This window comes from Aethalodelphis obliquidens, unplaced genomic scaffold (genome assembly GCF_003676395.1).
Source record: "Aethalodelphis obliquidens isolate GAN/ISIS:26980383/991018 unplaced genomic scaffold, ASM367639v1 scaffold20, whole genome shotgun sequence".
In the NCBI taxonomy this organism is placed as follows: Eukaryota; Metazoa; Chordata; class Mammalia; order Artiodactyla; family Delphinidae; genus Aethalodelphis; species Aethalodelphis obliquidens.
This window is the reverse complement of record NW_020837964.1, coordinates 14,319,172-14,339,179: the sequence shown is the minus strand read 5'-3', so window position 1 is coordinate 14,339,179 and position 20,008 is coordinate 14,319,172. Positions and strand designations below refer to the sequence as shown.

The 20,008-nt window shown below is 42.5% G+C and overlaps 1 protein-coding gene, 1 non-coding gene and 1 pseudogene across 3 annotated transcripts in view; 2 read left to right on the top strand and 1 right to left on the bottom strand.

The window, feature by feature from the left end:
• Window positions 1-20,008, top strand: part of ZNF19 (zinc finger protein 19) — a 111,860-nt gene that overhangs the window by 63,927 nt on the left and 27,925 nt on the right. For both annotated transcript variants that reach the window (XM_027119353.1, XM_027119357.1), the window contains exons 3-5: window positions 3,366-3,443; window positions 9,421-9,761; window positions 10,556-10,620. The gene's annotated coding sequence lies outside the window, so the exon portion shown is untranslated. The remainder of the gene's footprint in view (window positions 1-3,365; window positions 3,444-9,420; window positions 9,762-10,555; window positions 10,621-20,008) is intronic.
• Window positions 5,496-5,602, bottom strand: LOC113627428 (U6 spliceosomal RNA). Its single transcript, XR_003435548.1, has one exon. It is a non-coding gene; the product is annotated as a U6 spliceosomal RNA (small nuclear RNA).
• On the top strand, window positions 15,038-15,126 carry LOC113627426 (uncharacterized; annotated as a pseudogene).

The window sequence follows — 20,008 nt, the reverse complement described above, 5'->3', positions numbered from 1 at the left end:
TAAGTGTTTCCTGGTGGAAGGAGCAAATCACCCAATTGAAAATCACTGCTTTGGGGGCAAGACCCAGGCATCACAGTTTAAAAAAATCTTCCCAGGTGATTCCAGTTTAAGAGCTGTGATCTGATGGAATTTACTTTGGGAAGCGTATCCTGGTGGAGAGTCCCAGGAGTTTTGGAGTGGGTTTTTATAAACTGTGATTTAATATTGATTCAGTAAAAATGAGTATATTCTGAGCCAGATGAGCAGTTCCATTCATCCTATCTAGTAAACATCTGTTTCTTTCTATTAAGGGGACTTTAGAAAACAAAGAGGCTGTGAACATCATGAGAGGTTAGCAAAGCCAGCTGAGCATGTAACTTAACAAGGAATCTTTACAGTGAGCTAATGAAAGGGACCTGAGGTAATGGAAGGTCTAAACAACACTCGAGGGCCATTGGGGGGGTACCTTATTGGTGCCAAGATAGTATCTACCGTTGAATGGAGGTCCCCTGTGGGCCAGGGTCTTGTGCTAGGGGATCTATTTACATGTCATCAAATAAGACATCTAAGTTAATACTAACTGTAGTAATAATAATAATGAATGGGGCTGGCTGAAAGAGTAGGTATGACTAACTGTAGTAATAATAATAATGAATGGGGCTGGCTGAAGGAGTAGGTATGTCAATACTTTTGAAACATGTTTTAAACCTAACTGGTGTACATAAGCGTTTACACATTTCAAGCATGCTCCTCAGTCCCATTGTGGCAGGAACTGTAAGTTGGTTCACAAAACACCCTTTCCATTTTCTTTCTATTGTGGAAGCCAAAAAGCTAAAAACTTGCCTTCCAAATTCCTCTGCTGTTGGGAGTAGCCATGTGGCATAATTCTGGCCATTAAGAATGCAAGCCGGAAAAAAAAGAATGCAAGCCAGGACTTCCCTGCTGGTCCAGTGGTTAAGAATTCGCCTTCCAATGCAGGGTACGTGGGTTCAATCCCTGGTCAGGGAACTAAGATCCCACATGCCGAGGGGCAACTGAGTCTGCACGCTACAACCAGAGAGCCCACATGCTGTAACTACAGAGCTCACGTGCTCTGGAGCCTGCACGCCACAACTAGAGAGAGAAAACCTGCACACGCAACTAGAGAGAAGCCCACGTGCTGCAATGAAAGATCCCCTGTACCGCAACTTAGACCCAACGCAGCCAAAGTTAGAAATAAATAAATAAATACTTTTTTAAAAAGAATGCAAGCCTATGAGGACAGGAATTTTTGTCTGTTTCGTTCTCTGCTGGTCAAAATTCACCACGTTGTACACCCTAAAAATGTCCAGTTTGGGTGGGAGGATGGGACAGATGTTTAAGGCTACAAATTTGCAACAAGCAGTAAATAAGTCCTAGAGTAGTTCCAGTGTAGTGAATATAGACAACAGTATTATAATCATTAAACTTGCTAAAAGACTAGAACTTAATTGTTCCAGCCACTAAAAGAAAGGATAATTATGTAACGTGGAAGAGGTGCAAATAATCACTACAATGGCAATCATATGATACTATATAAATGTATCAAATTAGCATGTTGTACACCTTAAGTTTACACAATGTTATGTCAAATATATTTCAATTAAAAAATTTAAATATCCAGTCTATTGTACATCACTTTTACTTCAACAGTGTGAAAAATAAAAGAGCAATTGTTAAGAAAATTAAAAGGCAAGTTAGAAATTGGAAAAAAACAAAAACAAATTTCTTGTTTGGTCCTGCAGGAAGCCAAGGTGAGAATCCTGAGGGGAAAGGAGACACCAAGACTCTGAATTTCAGGTCAATTGCAAGGCTGATATTTACCCAGCTAACACTAGATGTCACCATTGTGCTGTGAAAAATGTAGCTGACATTCAGGTGTTCTATTTAATATTCAGGACCGAGGGAAGCCTTCAAGTGTTTGAAATTGTTCATTTCTCTCCTCTCCTGATCCCAGTATATGATTACTGTGGCCTTATTAAAACTCCCTGAACCTTGATTTTCTCATGCGTATGATTCATTCCGCATCCCTTGAGCCGGGTAGTGCTTGAGGTTGTCCAAGCTCCAAGGAAGACACCAGGGAGGTCGCCGGCCTCAAAGCTCCTGGTGGAGGGTCTCCCCGTGCAGCGGTTCCCACCTCTGGGTCTCTGCCTCGGACCTGCGCTAGCTTCCCCCACCCCAACCCCGCTGTCGGAGGCCACACAGCTGCAAGCTCCACTACTGCAGCCTGAGCTGGAAAGAGAGCAGCCTGGGGATGGTGAGCTCGAGGGAAGTGTGTGCAGATGGCACTGCCCTGCATGAGAGGGAAAGAGGCAAGGAGGCCGTGCAGAGTTTTAGAATGAGGAAACCTCCTGGCCCTGAGAGACAGAACAGCCCCCTGGGTTCTGTCACTGAAAGCTGAGGCTTTAACCAAGGCTGTGGAAGTGTCCAGTTGTTTTGGAGCGTCCAAACCCAGCAGTTTGGTACACCACATGTAGCACAGAAGTTATCGTTCCCCAAAGTCTTTAATGATTCCTGGGCTTTGGCAAGAAATATCAGGAAAGCACATATTGTATATGGAATAGAGGAAAATGATTAGTGAGACCTCACTAATATTTTAATTTGTTGCATTAGTAATTCAGAAATTTCTGTTTAGGATAGTGTACTTCATGAGTATATGGGGTCTTATCCTCAGTGAAAAGAACAAGGGCTCTCCAGGTAATTAGAAACAGAAGCTCTCTGGTTTGTGAGGGATGTCTAGGTAAAGGCAATCTCCTTATTCACAGGCTTATTTACCATTGGATTTATGGAAAGTAGCCCAATTATCTAGGCAGAGTATGTTTCATACATTTCCTGTATTGATGCATTTAAGAATATTTTAAACAACTTACATTTATTGTGATAAATTTTGGTCTGACATCTGTCATCTTGAATGCTTTTAATTTTTAATGATTACTTGTGTCCTATTTTGTCCCTTTTGCTTTCTTTGCTCTTTTATCAATTTCTGTTAAAGATTTTTTTGATGTGGACCATTTTTAAAATCTTTATGGAATTTGTTACAATATTGCTTCTGTTTTATGTTTTTTGGTTTTTTTGGCCTCAAGGCATGTGGGATTTTAGCTCCCTGACCAGGGATTGAACCTGCACCCCCTGAATTGGAAAGTGAAGTTTTAACCACTGGACTGCCAGGGAAGTCCCTCTCTTTTCTCAATTTTTTAAAAGGTATTTCTCCTGGTTTTATTCTACTAGTGGAACTATTGAAATTTTTTTAAAGTTCTTTAAAATACTTCAAGTGTAGAAAAATTAAGAGAATAACAAACACCCATGTACCTCCCCTCAGCTTTATCGTATCTGACCATTTTGTCATGGCTATTCCATGTGTTTTTTAGAACTAAAGCATTACAGATGGAATTGAAGTCCCCTGTATACATCTTTTGAATTGCATTTACCTCTCTGTGGTTCCAGAGGTAGGTACCATATGAATTTGTTGTTATTCATGCTCATAGATGCTTGAAAACTTGTTATATATGGTTATTTCCATAAACATCATAACATTATTTTACATATTTTTAATGTATATAAATAGTATACTTGATATTTTCTTCTGCAGCTTACTTTTTAAAATTTTTAATCTAATTTTTATTTTATATTGGAGTAGAGTTGATCTACAATGTTGTGTTAGCTTCAGGTGTAGAGCAAAGTGATTCAGTTATACATATACATATATCCATTCTTTTTCAGATTCTTTTCCCATATAGATTATTACAGAGTAGTAAATAGAGTCCCTGTGCTATACAGTAGGTCCTTGTAGATGATCCATTTTTTTTGAACATCTTTATTGGAGTATAATTGCTTTACAATGGTGTGTTAGTTTCTGCTTTATAACAAAGTGAATCAATTATACATATACATATGTCCCCATATCTCTTCCCTCTTGCATCCCCCTCCCTCCCACCCTCCCTATCTCACCCCTCTAGGTGATCACAAAGCCCCAAGCTGATCTCCCTGTGCTATGCGGCTGCTTCCCACTAGCTATCTATTTTACGTTTGGTAGTGCATATATGTCCATGCCACTGTCTCACTCTGTCCCAGCTTACCCCTCCCCCTCCCCGTATCCTCAAGTCCATTCTCTAGTAGGTCTGCATTTTTATTCCCGTCTTGCCCCTAGGTTCTTCTGACCTTTTTTTTCCCCCATATATATGTGTTAGCATATGGTATTTGTTTTTCTCTTTCTGACTTACTGCACTCTGTATGACAGTCTCTAGGTCCATCCACCTCACTACAAATAACTCAGTTTTGTTCCTTTTTATGGCTGAGTAATATTCCATTGTATATATATATGCCACATCTTCTTTATCCATTCATCTGTGGATGGACACTTAGGTTGCTTCCATGTCCTGGCTATTGTAAATAGAGCTGCAATGAACATTTTGGTACTTGACTCTTTTTGAATTATGGTTTTCTCAGGGTATATGCCCAGTAGTGGGATTACTGGGTATATGTTAGTTCTATTTGTAGTCTTTTAAGGAACCTCCATACTGTTCTCCATAGTGGCTGTACCAATTCACATTCCCACCAGCAGTGCAAGAGTGTTCCCTTTTCTCCACACCCTCTCCAGCATTTATTGTTTCTAGATTTTTTGATGATGGCCATTCTGACCGGTGTGAGATGATATCTCATTGTAGTTTTGATTTGCATTTCTCTAATGATTAATGATTTTAAGCATTCTTTCATGTGTTTTTTGGCAATCTGTATATCTTCTTTGGAGAAATGTCTATTTAGGTCTTCTGCCCATTTTTGGATTGGGTTGTTTGTTTTTTTGTTATTGAGCTGCATGAGTTGCTTGTATGTTTTGGAGATTAATCCTTTGTCAGTTGCTTCATTTGCAAATATTTTCTCCCATTCTGAAGGTTGTCTTTTCATCTTGTTTATGGTTTCCTTTGCTGTGCAAAAGCTTTGAAGTTTCATTAGGTCCCATTTGTTTATTTTTGTTTTTATTTCCATTTCTCTAGGAGGTGGGTCAAAAAGGATCTTGCTGTGATTTATGTCATGGAGTGTTCTGCCTATGTTTTCCTCTAAGAGTTTGATGGTGTCTGGCCTTACAGTTAGTTCTTTAATCCATTTTGAGTTTATTTTTGTGTATGGTGTTAGGGAGTGTTCTAATCTCATACTTTTACATGTAGCTGTCCAGTTTTCCCAGCACCACTTATTGAAGAGGCTGTCCTTTCTCCACTGTACATTCCTGCCTCCTTTATCAAAGATAAGGTGACCATATGTGCATGGGTTTATCTCTGGGCTTTCTATCCTGTTCCATTGATCTATCTTTCTGTTTTTGTGCCAGGACCATACTGTCTCGATTACTGTAACTTTGTAGTATAGTCTGAAGTCAGGGAGCCTGATTCCTCCAGCTTCGTTTTTTTTCCTCAAGATTGCTTTGGCTATTCGGCATCTTTTGTGTTTCCATACAAATTGTGAAATTTTTTGTTCTAGTTCTGTGAAAAATGCCAGTGGCAGTTTGAAAAAATATGGAACGCTTCATGAATTTGCGTGTCATCCTTGTGCAGGGGCCATGCTAATCTTCTCTGTATCATTCCAATTTTAGTATATGTGCTGCTGAAGCGAGCACCAGCTTACCTTTTTTTTTTTTTTTTACAACTTTATTTATTTATTTATGGCTATGTTGGGTCTTCGTTTCTGTGTGAGGGCTTTCTCTAGTTGTGGCAAGCGAGGGCCACTCTTCATCGCGGTGCACGGGCCTCTCACTGTCGCGGCCTCTCTTGTTGCGGTGCACAGGCTCCAGATGTGCAGGCTCAGTAATTGTGGCTCACGGGCCCAGTTGCTCCGCGGCATGTGGGATCTTCCCAGACCAGGGCTCGAACCCGTGTCCCCTGCATTGGCAGGCAGATTCTCAACCACTGCGCCACCAGGGAAGCCCCCTAGCTTACTTTTTAAATTCAACTTTATAGACTTGAGATTTAACCACATAGCTCAGTTCATTCATTTTCACTGATGTTTAATATCATGGTTTTATATTTTCCATCTCTGTCAAGCTGTACTCTTCAATGGGACAGGCCACAACAGTGAGAGGCCTGCATACCGAAAAAAATATATATATATTGGCAAATCCAGTTTTGGGTGTGGGTGTGGGGAAATGGGCATTCTTGTGCTCTGTTGTGACCATAAATTGATGATGAACTTTCTGGGTGGCAGTTTGCTAGCAGTGTATGTAATAAAATTTTAAATATGCTACCCCTTAGACTCAGAAATTCCACATCTACTAGAAATTTACTCTCAGGTAATAATAAAATTGTATTCAGAAATATACTTATGAGAGTATTTCTTGTAGCTTTATATACACTTTATATTAATGATAAATTAGAAATGACCTAAATATCCATCAATAGGTGGATATATAATCAATATCCATCAATAGGTGATTAGATAAATTATTATAACTGCTGTGGAATACTGTACAGTCACTTAGAACAATATTGGGAATCACTGTTAATATGAAAAAGACATGCCCATACCTTGTTGACTGACAAGTAAGTTATGGTTGAGCATACATAGTATGATACCTGTTTTGCCAGATTCTAGCAGAAGCAGAGCCTGAGATGGGGATTCTTGTGCAAGTGATTAATTGAGTGTGCTTAGGAGATACAGGACCAGGGAAAAAGCTAGGCAAAGATGTGGTCTTAGCTGGGAACTAATTTCATATTGATCCCATGAGAATTATGGAGCTTGAATACATCTACTACAATATTTTCTATAAAATTGAATTTATGGTCATGTAATATGCATATGAGCTTATATGCATGAAAAGATTTCTACAAAGGTATTTACCAAATATTGTTTTCTCCTGTTTTCCATGGGATTTCTAATAATTTTTACATTGCTTGGTATACTTTTTTAAAAAAATTATTCCATAGGTCTTTTATTTGTATCTAACTTATCAAATTTTTTTTTAGTTCATCTAACCACTTTTTTATAATGGTGCTGATATATATTTTTTTATTTTTTAAAATTTATTCATTTTTTATACAGCAGGTTCTTATTAGTTATCTATTTTATACATATTAGTGTGTATATGTCAATCCCAATCTCCCAATTCATCTAACCATCATTAACCCCCTCCCCTGCTTTCCCCCTTTCATGTCCATATGTTTGTTCTCTACATCTGTGTCTCTGATTCTGCCTTGCAAACCAGTTCACCTGTACCATTTTTCTAGATTCCACATATATGTGTTAATGTACAATATTTGTTTTTCTCTTTCTGACTTACATCACTCTATATGACAGTCTCTAGATCCATCCACATCTCTACAGATGACCAGATTTTGTTCCTTTTTATGGCTGAGTAATATTCCATTGTGTATATGTACCACATCTTCTTAATCCATTCATCTGTCAATGGGCATTTAGGTTGCTTCCGTGACCTGGCTATTGTAAATAGTGCTGCAATGAACATTGGGATGCATGTGTCTTTTTGAATTATGGCTTTCTCTGGGTATATGCCCAGCAGTGGGATTGCTGGATCATATGGTAATTCTATTTTTAGTTTTTTAAGGAACCTCCATACTGTTCTCCACAGTGGCTGTATCAATTTACATTCCCTGTTGTACTTTTTTATAGAATTTGAATTTTCTGTGTTTACATATTCTTTTATAAGGATGTTTGTAAACTTTTGCTTTTTATTGATTTTAAACTTACATACAGTAAAAGTTACTCTTTTTTGGTTGTATAGGTCTATGAGCCTGGACAATCGCATAGTTATGTAATCACCACTACTGCAATCAAGATTCAGAACAGTTCTATCATTTCAATAAAACTCTCTGCTGCCCATTTGTAGTTAAATCCTCCCTTAACCCTTGACCTTGGAAATCACTGATATGGGAAACAATGTTATGGAATTAATGTGGGAAAGCTTCAGATACAATATAAATGACATCACTAGTGAAGCCACATAGGGGGAAAAATTGAAATAAGTTGTGGCTATTCCAAGTGTAAACTGAAGGCTCTCCAGTATCCTAGTGTTATTTGGTCAACCTTCTCCTTTTTCTATTTTTTCTCCCCCTCAATATTCCTAAAGGACCACTAACTGGTAGCCAGGGCTCCCCTGCACCCGAGATCCTGAGCCTCCAACAACATGAATAGATGCCCTCAACCCCATCCTTGGAAGCCAAGTACCACAGCCTCTCTATGGAAGATCTGTCCAGCCAGAAGCCCCCCAGAAAAGACCTTCTGTCTGTATCCAGAGCAATAAATTGGGCTGAAGAATTCTGCCTAGAGTCTAAGTCCCCTTTGTATTTTTCCTACTAGTTGAATTTGAACTGAATTACAGAGTTTACAGTCCAGCCTCATCAGGGCCTGATAATTATCTGTCTAGGAAAAGTGGAACTGGAAGTGTTTGCAGAGCCCCAAGAGATGTTAAGGCCCTCAGTGACTGAGTTGAAGCAGTGAGAACGGAGATAAAAGCCAGGGTCATACTGCAAAGGCGGCCAGAAATCTGCCTAGGTTGCTTTGAGATCTCAGATATGTCTCCTTTTTCTAGGATTCCATTTCCTTGTTGAAATAACGAAGTGATTTTTTTTGTTCCTTAAACAGGGCTGACTTTTGTTTTGTTTTGTTTTGTTTTTATTTTGCCGTGCTGGGTCTTAGTTGCAGCATGCAGGATCTAGTTCCCGGGCCCCCTGCTTTGGGAGTACGGAGTCTTAACTGCTGGACCACCAGGGAGGTCCTTGGAGTGATCTTTATTTTATTTTAAAAATTATTTATTTATTTATTTTGGCTGTGTTGGGTCTTCGTTGCTCCGTGCAGGCTTTCTCTAGTTGCGGCGAGCAGGGGCTACTCTTCGTTGCAGTGCGCGGGCTTCTCATTGTGGTGGCTTCTCTTGTTGCTGAGCATGGGCTCTAGGCGCGCGAGCTTCAGTAGTTATGGTTCGCAGGCTCTAGAGCTCAAGCTCATTAGTTGTGGCGCAGTGGTTTAGTTGCTCTGCAGCATGCCGGATCTTCCTGGACTAGGGCTCGAACTGGTGTCCCCTGCATTGGCAGGCGGATTCTTAACCACTGCGCGCCACCAGGGAAGTCCCTGGAGTGATCTTTAAATGAAGAAGGCATATCTCAGAACATTTTGTTGTCAGCCAAGAGCACTGGGACAGAATAAACATTGTCGATTTTGAAGTAGTCTGGATGCTAATTATGTGTGATGGGAAATTAAGAATATCTAAATATTAATTTCTAGAGCGGTACCATCCAGAAGGCTGAATAAATGTACAGGTGATTCATACAAATGAGCTTGTGTGTATCTACAGTTACAGCTGTTTCTCGTTACAAAGAGTTATAAACAGTACTGCCTTGATCCAGCTGTTCTTTATCGTGACTGGGCCTTTTTAATAGCCTCCTAACTGCTTTCCTGCCCAGCTTAAATCCATTCTTCATACTGCAGTTGCAACTTGATTGACCTACAGCGAAATCTGACCCGATCCAATGAGCACAGCCAGCTTGACTGCAGTCAAATAAGAGAATCCCCAAATGCTAGCGCTCATCGAGGCTGACCTTTGGCTTCCTCCGCCCCATACAAAATGCTGAAAGGCAGTGCCACCATAGGCCACCGGGAAAAAAAGCAGCCTGTTCTTCGTAGGAGTTGGTCCGGGTGAAAGGGAGTGAAGCCCCCAGAGAAGCGCGGGCGTTCTACGAGAGCGGAAGCGCAGGCTCCGTAAAGCGCGCCAGCTGGTGAAGTACTTCCGGAGCGCCGGAGCGCCGGAGCGTCGCCGCCCACCGTCGGAGGTGAGTGCAAGGTGAATAGGCGTTCTTGTTCCACATTCCGGGCGGGCAGCGCCACAGGTTCCCCCAGGCCCCGGGGAGGCGGACCCGGGAGGGGGTCGGGCGGTGGCGCAGGGCCGCATCAAGCGAGGAGGTCTGCGGGCAGTCCAGCCCTGCCCAGACTCCCTCAGCCCCCCGCCGCGGCCGCTTTGGGAGTGGGGCGGGGGTGTGGACTGCCTTGGAAGGGGTGGCCCCGGTAAGTGACACGCTACGGTTTAGAAAGTGACCGTATCGAGCGCCTACTAAGTGCAGTGTTGTTCCGGGTTCCGGGGACGCAACTGTGATTGAGACGGACGCGGGGACTTTTCAGCCTCATGGGAAAGTTGATATTAATCAAGTCTGATCATAACCGCTGCTCCTGCTCGTAATAACCCCATTGTTTGGGGGCAGAAGACGATGTTCTTAACGTTCATGGGCCCTGTGTGGCCTGGCATCTTGCTTTTGTTTACGTGTATTTTTTTGCTCTATTGTTTCACGCGGGAGAGAGCATTACTTAGTGGTTATGAATACAGATCTTGTGGCCTAACATAATTAATTAAACTTTCTAAGGCTCATTTCTTTGTTTTGGTCAAATGAGGACAACAGTATTACATATCTCCTAGTACATAGTAAAGTGCCCGAGTTCTGAGGCTGGCACATTGCAGGCCTTCAGTAAATGTCAGCTGTCGTTATTCGCAGCTAATACAGGTTTACAGGTTTAAAGGAAAGGTATTGACTGAGTTGGGCTCACTCTTGTTTCTCTTTGCTTCTTCTTTCAGCCCCTGCCCTTCATTGAGAGGGAGCCCCGGTGATGGCTATCAGGCCCCTTAAAGCCTGGCACAAGGTGAGCATGGGATCCCTCAGATGTGTCTTCAAGAGATCTGATTTGAAGGAAATGGAGACTGAGAGGGGTGATTCTGACACAGTCCTAGAGCCAAAGCAGTAGGAAGACCCCTGTTCACACATCCCTCATCCAACCCCCGTCCTCCCCCAGTGAGACTGGATGATGGTGAGAGGCTAAGCAGTAGAGACCCCAGGGCCCAGGAAGTGATGGCTGGAGATAGCTGGAGAGAATGTCCTGGGAAGCAAAAGTACAGCCTCCTGCATTCTGAGGATTTCTGCTCAGCCAGAGGATCTCCAAGTTCAATAGTTTCCCCCACAGAGGGATATGTGAGAATGAGGGACTCGGGCTAGTGGTGTGGATCACAAGGTTCTTGGGAAGTGGGGGCAGAGGGACAGCAGGAGGAAGGCAAGAAAAGGGGGGCCTGTGCTGAAACCGCACAACTCAGATGGGACTTGAATCCAGCCGAAACCCAGACTGGGACTTGAACTCCCTGTTTTTTAATTGAGATCACACACCTGGTCTCAGGATTTAATGACACTCAGGTTCTTTACGTCTCCTCGAAGAAAGCATTCAGTGAGAAACAAAGTGATAGGTAAGAAGTGGATTTATTTGTAGAGATACACATTCTATTAATGTAAGTTCCTGTGCCCAATGCACAGTGAGGCCAAACAAACTGAAACGTTGAAGTTTGGAGCAGAGAAAGGTTTATTGCAAGGCCATGCAAGGAGACGAGGTGGCTTATGCCCTAAAAGCCCCAAACTCCCCAAAGGGTTTCAGCAAAGCACTTTTAAAAGCCGGGTGAGGGAGGGGGGTGCAGGGTGTGTGGTCAGCTTGTGCACAGTTCTCTGACTGGCTGATGGTGTAGCAGGATGGGGTCACAGGGCTAACATTATCAGTCCTTAGGCTCCAGGAGGCCTGGGGTGGGGGAGTGGTTACATCTGCAAAACAACTCAGGAAATGTGCATCAAATGCTACTCTCTAAGTACTTAAGAGAGGAGCTAAAGCAGAGGATACGGGGGAAGGCCTGTAACCCAGGAGTCCTGCTGGGTTACAGTTCCATAGACAGAAAGTGGTCCATCTCAAAGGGCGAGAGTGGCCCTAGGAGAAGCACACTCCACAGAGACAGTGTGGGCCATCTCAGAAAATGAGAGGCCCTGGGTTTCCCTGGTGGTGCAGAGGTTAAGAATCCGCCTGCCAATGCAGGGGACACGAGTTCGAGCCCTGGTCCGGGAAGATCCCACATGCCACAGAGCAGCTACGCCCATGCGCCACAACTACTAAGCCAGTGCTCCAGAGCCTGCGAACCACAACTACTGAGCCCACGCACCTAGAGCCCATGCTCCACAACAAGAGAAGCCACTGCAATGAGAAGCCTGTGCACCACAACGAAGAGTAGCCCCTGCTCACCGCAACTAGAAAAAGCCCGCAGGCAGCAATGAAGACCCAACGCAGCCAAAAATAAATAAATAAAATAAAAAGGATCCGCCTGCCAATGCAGGGGACACGGGTTCGATCCCTGGCCTGGGAAGATCCCACACGCTGCGGAGCAACTAAGCCCCTGTGCCACAACTACTGAGCCTGCGCTCTAGAGCCCGTGAGCCACAACTACTGAAACCTGTGCACCTAGAGCCTGTGCTCCACAACAAGAGAAGCCACCGCAATGAGAAGCCTGCGCCCCACAACAAAGAGTAGCCCCCACTCGCCACATCTAGAGAAAGCCTGTGCACAGCAGTGAAGACCCAACACAGCCAAAAATAAAAACAAATAAATAAATAAGTTTATTCAAAACAAAAAAAAAGTGTCTCTAATCTTCTGACATTTGTTGCCTGTGGAGCTTAGGGTCAGGATCTTGGGCTTAAGTTTGCTGTTGTGTGGTGATCCATTTAAGTGTTTTAACCCACAGAGTTGAGGTCAGGTTGGCATTTTCTATAGATCATTCTATGTGCTGGACAGAAGGTGGACTTGGAGGATGAGTCTGGAGTTAGGGACTGTTGCAGTGCTGAGGGACAGTTGCTGAGGAACTGAAAAATTATATGGTGAGTAATGATGGCGAGTAGGAGTCAGATCCAAGAAATACTTAGGAGATAAAATTGGCAGGATCTGATTACTGATTGTGTGTCAGAACTGAGCAGTGAGTAGGGAAATGGTTAAGAGGGATTCTCGGGTTTCTAGCATAGGAGACCAGGCTGAAAGTGTTGGTACTAACTCACTGAGACAAGGGATCAAAATCAGAACCAACATCATGTTTGAGCATTTGTTTCTCACCGTTTGTTTCTCACGTACTGAGCAGTTGGTGTGAATTTGGAGGAGCAAAGGAGCCAGTTTAGGAAGGGAGATGAGTTCAAAACTGGATTGTGGCTCATATGAATGAGGAACATAACTGGGATGAAGGTTGTATCAGCTTAAAGGAAAAAAAGCACAACATAAGATCTGTGAGTTGAGTTTATTCAGTGTTTTACTAAGGACTGTAGCCCAGGAGTCAGCCTCTCAGCTCTGAGAAACTGTTCTGAAGAGATAAGGAAGGAGCCAGGATGTATATGAATATTTGCCATGGGGGAGAAAAAAAAAACATGTCAAACATCAAAAGATTACTCCTAAACACAAAGACATCTTGAGTTAATGATTTTAGTGCTTTGCATGGGAAGATGCAAGAATTTGGGGTCATTGAAAAATTTCCTTAGATATGTATCTTAACTAACTAGGGGTTGTATCCAGAGCACAGAACGATTCCTGTTTTTCTCCATCCTGAATTCTTCTCCATCCTGAATTCCTCTCAGGCGCATTGTGGGTGGAAGACTGCAGTGGCTAATGGCTTGATCCTTGTAAAACTGGAATGGCAGGCAACAATATTTTTTTTCTTTAGTCATCAGGGCATCTGAGTTAGCCATGTGGTGATGCCAGAACCTCATGAGACCTTGGAGTGAGGAGATGGAAGGGTCATCACCGCACAGGGAAGGCACCAAAGAGACCAGGGGATCAGATCATGGCACTGTATGGGAAGGGAGAGTTGGGCTGCTGGCAGTTTTGTCTGGCAGAGGACAGATTATGTGAGGGGCATAAAGAGAGATGGCCCAAGGAGCTACCTAGCAGCCATTAGAATCAGGAAGCCCCTTCTCCTAGGAAGACCATCCGGAGTTGAGTAGGCTGTTCAGAGGGAAATCTGCTGGAGGGGCTCAAGCAGAGGCTTCACAGTCCCCCCCCCCTTTTTTTTTTTTTTTTGCGGTACGCGGGCCTCTCACTTCTGTGGCCTCTCCCGTTGCGGAGCATAGGCTCCAGACGCGCAGGCTCAGCAGCCATGGCTCACGGGCCCAGCCGCTCCGCGGCGTGTGGGATCCTCCCGGACCGGGGCACGAACCCGTGTCCCCTGCATCGGCAGGCGGACTCTCAACCACTGCGCCACCAGGGAAGCCCAGGATATATTTTTTTAAATAGACCTTTATTGGAGTATAATTGCTTCACAAGACTGTGTTAGTTTCTTGTGTTAGTTGTAAGAATGGCTATTTCTGATAAACCCTGAGGCTGTGAGCCACGTGGCAGAGCAGTTCTCCTGGGTTCCCTTACCCAGCTGCTCTCTGCCCGGGCGCCCCCTTCCCGATAAAGTCTTTTGCTTTGTCAGCAAAAAAAAAAAAAAAAAAAAAAAAGATATTTCTGGGTCTCTCCTTCAAGCATTCATTCTTCTGACTTTCTTAGTAAGCATTCAAAAGCATAGAGCTTAGGACTGAAAACCTAATAAGATTTTCTTTTCTCTACTTCTGTGCTGTTATCATGGTAGTCACTAGCTACATGTGCTTATTAAATTAAACTCTTAAGCACTTGAAGTGGGGCTGATTCAGATTGAGAGATGCTGTAAGTACCAGAGTTTGAAGACCTAGTATAAAAAAATGTAATTTAGGGGACTTACCTTGCAGTTCAGTGGTTAAGACTCTGCAGTTCCACTGCAGGGGGTGTGGGTTCCATCCCTGGTCAGGGAACTAAGATCCTACATGCCACGCGGCACGGCCAAAAAAAAAAAAAAAAGTAAAAAGTAAAAAAATGTAAATGGCCTCATTAATAATCTTTATGTTGATTTCATGTTGAAATAAAATTTTGGATATATTGGGTTAAATAAAATATATTATTTAAATATATTACATAAAATGTATTATTAAAATTAATGTTGCCATTTTCTTTTTACTTTTTTAATGTGGCCACCAGAAAATTTAAATTACATATGTAGCTTGCATTTATGGCTCACATTATAGTTCTTTGGACATCCCTCTTCTACTGCAGAGCATATCCTTAAGCCCCCTTACTTAGCCATCCATGCATAAATGTTGTTGGTGCATGTGGAAAGTCTAGAACACAGAGTTTATGGCCGACCTGAAGAGTTCTGTCCTAGGGAACTTACTGCATGGGAACAGAAAATGAGAGAGCAGTCATGTTGTATGAAAGGAGAGAAGGTTAGCAGTCCCCTTGACAAGGATGGAAGAGGCCCTCGGACCTGACAATATGTATTCAGAAAATTAGAGTGCAGTCAAATGGGAGTGTGGAGCAGGGGCCCCACCGCGGTGCCTTTGCCATCGTGACAGAGTTCCGTAATGGGCTCTGTTTTAGAAATACTAACTCAAAATAGTATGTAATTTGATTGGACTGAGGAAAAAATGAAGGCATAAACCCCTATTCCATTGTCATTATATTGCAATTAATAACTTTGGAGGCCTACACAAGTTTGGGGACAGGGTGATGTAGGGATGGAAAGGATTGTGAGAAATGTCCTGGTACCACTGACAGAGCTTAGTAAAAGTGTCAGTGAATTGGGTAACGTAGGGGAGTCCTGATATAAAAACAGTTTTTATGATAGATGACACTAGACTTAATGCCACGAAGTTTGAGTTTTCTTGGGACACCCACCTCCCTGGGTATAGCAGGCTGTTGAGAATGCAGCTCTGTAATCTTGGGGAGAGGTCAGGTCTGGAATTGTACAGTTATTTTTGAGCCAGAATAATTTTATTATTGCAGTGCATGAGTTGTATGCCTATTTATACAGAGTAACAATTATTCAATCATTTATTTATCATACTTATTTATTGTCTACTATGTGCCAGGTATTGTTCAAGACACCCAAGATAGCAGGAAAGAAAACAAAGTCCCTGCTCTCATGGAGTTTATGTTCTAGTGGTTTAAGATCAAGGTCAACTAATTTGTAAAGAAAAGGAAAAATAAAGCAGGTGTTCAGCACATAGTTTTATTTTGCAAAAGATATAAAAAGCTAATATTTTAGAATACAAATTAACAAAAGTGTACGAATTGATAAAGATCAACACTTGAATATAAAATTTATTTTTTTAACAACTCAAAAATTTAGAAATATTGGTTAAATTTTGTGCTTCCCTGGTGGTGCAGTGGTGAAGAATCCACCCTACAATGCAGGAGACATGGGTTCGATCCCTGGTCAGGGAACTAAGATCCCACATGCCGCGGGGTAACTGAGCCCACTCGCCACAACTACTGAGCTCGCACGCCTCAGCTAGAGAGCCTGCGTGCCAGAAACTACAGAGCCCACGCACTGTGAAGCCTGCACGCCACAACTAAAGAGAAAACCCGCACACTGCAATGAAGAACCCATGCGCCACTAGGAAAGATCCCGCATGCCTCAAGGAAGTCCTGCGGGCCGCAACTAAGACCTGATGCAGCCAAAAATGAATGTAATGAGTGCAGCAAACCTTTTGCTGTTAAGTCAACATTAAGTTGGCATCAGAGAATCCACAGTGGAAAAAAACCATATGAGTGTAGCAAGTGTGGGAAAACCTTTAGGACTTCCTCCCAGCTACATCATCTCGGGTATGCCCACCCTAGAAAGAAGCCTGTCCTGGACCTTGGTTCTTTTGGCCTCCCAGCATTTTTTACCCCATTTTCATGGTAATTACTGCCCTACTTTTGGGGGAAATACGACTCTGCCCCAACACAACAGTTCATGTGGTTTGGGTGGAGCTCTGTTCCCTACTGCAAAGGTGGAACATGTAGCCTAGTCTAGTCTGGCCCATCTGTACTGTTCCTTCCACCCACCACAATGGTGGGTTCAGGTGACCCAAGTTCATCCAATCAGAATGGACCCTTTGGCTGTGCAAAACCTACCATGAAGTGACATTCTTTTCTGCTGGACATGGATGTTAGCCTTGACCCACGTGAAGGCTGAGAAGAAAGCCAGCCCTGCAAACAGAGATGCAGAGAACTAAACTTGCCTCTGGATTTTTCAGTGATGTAAATCAAAAAATTAAATTCTTTGCTTAAATAGTTTTGAGTTGGGATTTCTTTCACTTGTAACAGAATCCATACTGATATTGAGCCATTTCAATGTCTCATATGTTTCAAAACCTTCAGAGTTAACATAAACTTGATTTAGCTTCACTGATTCCACACTATGAAGAAACCTTTCATGTGAGTGACGTATTGGAAAAGATGTAGCTGTGATTCTGATGGTTCATACAGAGGCAACCATTCAAGTGTTGTGAATGTGGGAAAGCCTTTAACCCTCGATTAAGCCAAGTCAACATTCAGGCATCCTAAATGGTTGGAAGTTACAGCAATTTAAGCACTTTAATGAAAATTTCAAGTTATTAAAAAACAAAATCTCTATCGAATATTCTGTAGGGTAGATGAATGTATTAATTAGAAAATATTTTTTAAAGTATTTATATCCTACTCAGTTTCTAATAGAAGTGGATGCTGAATTTTATCTTATTTTAGATTGTTAAAGATGATATTTCTTTTTTGACCTATTTATATAGTTAATTATATTAATGGTTTTCCTAATATTGAGTCATACTTATGTTCTCATAATCTTAGTTGGGTATAGTGTTGTTAAGTTTCTTTAAATGTTGCTGGATTATATTAATATGTTTAGGATATTAGCATCTATATTCATAAGTGTGATTGGCCTGTAATTTTTTTCACTCTTTGTCAAGATTTGGGACCTGAATTATACCACGTTGCTAAAAATAGTTAGGAGACTATTCTTTGTGCTTTGGAACAGTTTCAAAAGCCTAGCAATTATCTGTTCTTTGGAGATTTGAAAAAAGTTCACCTGTAAAGCTGCCTGGACCAGTTGCTTTTGTTGGGGGTAGTGTAGAGCAGAGTAGAACTTTCACTACTTTAGTAATTCCTTCCCTGGCATTGTCCATTACATTGTCTGTTTCTTCTTGAATCAATGTTGGTAACGTATAATTTCCCACTGACATTTATAAATCATTAGCTTAGCATTGTACCCAAGTTATTTTTCTTATTTTAAAAAGTATTTTCAAATATGCCCCTTGTCATTCCTGTTTGTCGATAAAACCTATAGGAAGATTTTTATTACTCATATTTCCATGCAAAAGCTTGATATTATCATTATAATGCCCAGCATAGCATGTTTGCCCTGCCCTTTGATCTGGTTAGGGGGCTTTTACACCCAAGGAAATGGCTTTGGTTCTCAGTCTGAAGCAGGATCTTACAAACGCAGCACTATTGACATTTAGGACCTGTTAGTTTTTTGCTGGACACTGTCCTGTGAGTTGTAGGATGTTTAGCCTACCCACTGGCCTCTACACACTAGATACTATTTGTGATGTTCTCCCCTACCCTCATTCATAACAATCAAAATTGTTTCCACTGGTCTAAAGAGATACTGAGGATATGTTTTTGTAAAAATAAGGAGGAAGTTCTCTTCTTTGGATGCCCGTGAACCTGTGCCTTGTTACTTCCCATGCCACCTTGTACTGTCATCTACTGTCATGGCAGTTTTTCAGTTCCAGATTTAACCTGTTGACTGAAATCTGGCCCTGAGAGAATGACTTCACCACTTCCTCTTTACTTGACAGCAATCTACCCCTGCCTGGGGAGGGGAATCATTTTTAGTAGTGGACTTATAATTCTGCCGAAACCAAAGTGATTCAGATAAAGAAATGGTTGAAGTCACTTGAGTTGAGGTTTGTTAGTTCCTGTTGTTGCTTCCCCAACAGAATACTAGCCTTTAATTTGCCATAGCTGTTCTTTAATAAATGCTACTAACCAGTAACATTTTGTGGCACTTATCTCTGCTAGGTGCTCCACAATGCATTAACTTACTAACTCCTAACAGCCTTTGAAGTACTGTTATCTTGTTTCAGTTAGGAAAGTGAGGAACAGAGAGGTTAAGTAGGTTGCCCAAAGATACAGCTAGTAACTGGAAGAGCAGAGATTCAAACCCAGGCAGTCTGGCTTCAGAGCCCATGCTCTAACTGTCACAGAGTGATGCCCTAAAGTCTGGAAGCAAGATCTGTAACAAATGTAATTCAGTGACCGAAAAGACACATTTGAGGTGACTTTGCTATGCTCTTTGTGAGTGGAAGACACTGGGGATCAGATCAAGGCAAAGGGAGGCTGTATATTGGCTTTGGAGAAAAGAGGGCGGTGAGTGGGTTGAGATAAAACAGCGAGGCATATCTAGTACAGAGTGGCTCATTGTGTGTTTGACAGTCTCAAAACTGCTGTTGTCAGGGAGGTAGCACGTGCAGAAGTTGAAAATACAGCTCTAGGAGGCAGAGGACCTCGTTCCTAGATTCCCCAGTAAGGCTTAGTGGCTGCCTGGCACTGGCATTTTTGTTGCTACAACTATTTGAAAGTAGTACCTTCATAGTAAGTGCCTGAGCCAGAGAGCTGGACCCCCAAGGTGTCTCTTATCTCTAAGGTAACGGAGTAGCTCCATCTTCCTGAACTTGAGTATCTAGCAGATTATCCATGATATGTGACCTAGGTGCCACTGCTGGAGTGCCCCTCTAACTGACTTACTGTCTTTGGATCAGGCTTGGTTAGGTTCAAGTGCACATAATTGAAAATCCAAAATAATAGAGCTTAAAACAAGAATGGAGTTGATTTTTCCTTTTTTAAAAAGAGATCTGGGGACTTCCCTGGTGGTGCAGTGGTTGGGAATCTGCCTGCCAATGCAGGGGACATGGATTCGAGCCCTGGTCTGGGAAGATCCCACATGCCGTGGAGCAACTAAGCCCGTGCACCACAACTATTGAGCACACGTGCCACAACTACTGAAGCCCACACGCCTAGAGCCTGTGCTCCGCAACAAGAGAAGCCACCGCCGTAAGAAGCCCGGGCACTGCAATGAAGAGTAGTCCCCGCTCGCCTCAACTAGAGAAAGCCAGCGCGCAGCAACGAAGTCCCACGGCAGCCAAAAATAAATAAATAAATTAATTAATTAAAAAATATATATATAAAAATAAAAGAGATCTGGAGATAGGCAGCTGCACACTGGCAGCGGGAATCCTGCCTCCTTCCAGTTCACCGCACTGCCATCCATCAGATGGGGCAATATCCTCATAGTCTAAAGCAACAGCTAGAGCTCCAGCCATTCCAGGATGCAGGATGGAGGAAAAGA